General features: G+C 37.6%; 1 pseudogene; it reads right to left on the reverse strand.

The window, feature by feature from the left end:
• Positions 1–347: 347 nt before the first annotated feature.
• On the reverse strand, positions 348–1,338 carry LOC118580831 (annotated as a pseudogene).
• Positions 1,339–2,334: the final 996 nt, after the last annotated feature.

Here is a 2,334-nt window from a genome sequence, read left to right on the forward strand (position 1 = left end):
TAGCTTTACTTAATAGAAAAACTATGGATATTTTACACAGAAGAAACGTAAGTGTTTGATCAGATATGTCTTTACACTTAGAGGTTACAGCCCCATAATACAGTACTTTAGTACTTTATATTAACCTGTGCTTCCAATTCATGTGACATCAGGTCCATAACAAATGTGACTGATAGCTGTCAAAAGTGATACTCCAAATTGATGATCTTTTTGGAGAGAGAAACTGAATTTGGAGATTCTATTCTGAGGTTCTGCTCTCTCTAGCTATTTATTTATTTATTTATTTATTTATTTATTTATTTATTTATTTATTTATTTACTGTGATAGCAAATTGACTCATTTAGTACTATTTCCATTCCATATCACCAGGAGGGTTGATTTCAACTTTTCTTTTACCTACATCAGATAGGTTGGTACTCAAGACTGTACCACCAGACTCCATAAGTGATTTGTTCATGGCCCATTTCACTTCATCAGAGCCATCTGAGAAGATCTGCTGAAATAACTTGTTTAAAGCTGCTTCTCATTCTTCTCTTCCTCTTTGATCTCACAAACCAATTTATCCCAGTTCCTGTATAATGAGATGATGATGGATCCAGGGTCTTCACATCTGCTGTGAACTGTTTTGGTATTGTCTCATCTCCTTGCCACTCTAGCTTTTCCCATCTCGCAGCCTCTGGCTTTTTCATTTTAATTTCAATCTTTGTTGAAAGTACTTTAAATGTGCTCTGCTTTGGCACTACAGGGTGAAGCAACCTCAGCTTCAATTTGTAATCTTCTCCAGAAGGGAGTTTCACCAAAGCAGACAACTCTTTTCCTGAAAATTCCACATTTATATCATTCTTCTGAATATTCTTGATCATAAGTGTAATGATTACTTGAGATTCTGTTTGATACCAGTCATACTTGATTTTTGACTGAGTTCTCTGAGATGCAGACACTTCAGATTCTGATCTATACTGAGTCTCCTGGCACCTTTTAATCCAGATTGCAAAGTTTGCATCTGCACTATCTAATTTCTGTCCTTCTGCAAAAGTCTCTAAAGCAGAAGCATAGTCTTTTTCATGGTATTCACACATCCCTTTCCTCGGGAAAGCAGTAGGATTATTTGGATTGAGTTAAAGAGACTTCTTTACATCAGCAATACCATCACGGTATTCCCCAAAAAGAATGTGACAATAAGCTCTCTGACAGTAATACTGTGCATCATCTGGATTCCGTTCCAAAGCCTCAGTCTGCTCTTATAACGCCGCCTGGGGGTCCTCGTCTATTAGAGCATCTGAGAAATTATGGAAAAACTGCTGAGATGTTGCAGGTCCTGCTGCAGCTGCTGCCATCCCGAAGAGCCACTAAGTTTCGGCCAAAGCGTTTTCTACCTTGGTTACCAGCTCTGCCGCCACCCAGGTGTGGGGGGGAAACTTCTGAAGAATCCTCTAGCTAGTAATTAAGGCTCTTTGCTGAACTTTGAGACAGTGCATCCTATCATCCTCCTGCTTGAATGAAGATTCACTTCCTACTAGAAGACAAGGCAAGAACTAAATACATTGACACCTAATGTTGAACAAACTTTAATGTGCTCCCAGCTTGTGGGCTCATTGCCTTTACTTCATTTTTAGTATATAAATAATTCTAGAAAACAAATGTAGAACACATCTTTCCCTATCTCTGTCCTACTGTCTCTGAATTACTCTCCCTGACACCAAGCATTGAGAGCAATGGGTTTTTAATGAGTTTTTATCTACAGCATGGGCTTGTTGTTGTTTAGAACTTGAAGCATCTCCATAAGCAGGCAGCAAAATATAGACCCCTACATGGGATGCTTTAATCGAAAGCACAGCATAGCAAAACATAATGCAACATTTAAATGTCAAGCTCTAAACTGAAATAAGTTTTGACATTAAAATCATGCAGATGTATATTTTCTTTTACAACAGAGGGGCAAGGAGCAGTTGTTCCCTTCTATTTTGCTATAATTAAGAAGGCCTCAAGTTCATAGAGGGAGAAGAAAAAAAGAATAGTATTTGGATGGCAAACTGTATACCAGATGCAATTCAAGCAATGGATTGTACATAAATTACCCAAGATTTATGAGCTGTTTGAGAGTCCAGGAAGATAGATATGATTTTTTTCCACAGACTGGAAAACACATCTTAAACAGAAACCAAGAGGAGTGTGATATTCTCTACTTTGTTACATGAGAAACTAACTTCTTGATCACCCAGGAGATCCACATAGTCCTCTCTATACCTAGAAATTTTTGCTTTATCATTGTGTACTGTGTAAGACAAAGCTGTGTCTTCATTAATGATTCAGTCAATCTTTTCTTTTTTTAT

Source organism: Onychomys torridus, chromosome 3, assembly GCF_903995425.1.
Source record: "Onychomys torridus chromosome 3, mOncTor1.1, whole genome shotgun sequence".
Classification (NCBI taxonomy): domain Eukaryota; kingdom Metazoa; phylum Chordata; class Mammalia; order Rodentia; family Cricetidae; genus Onychomys; species Onychomys torridus.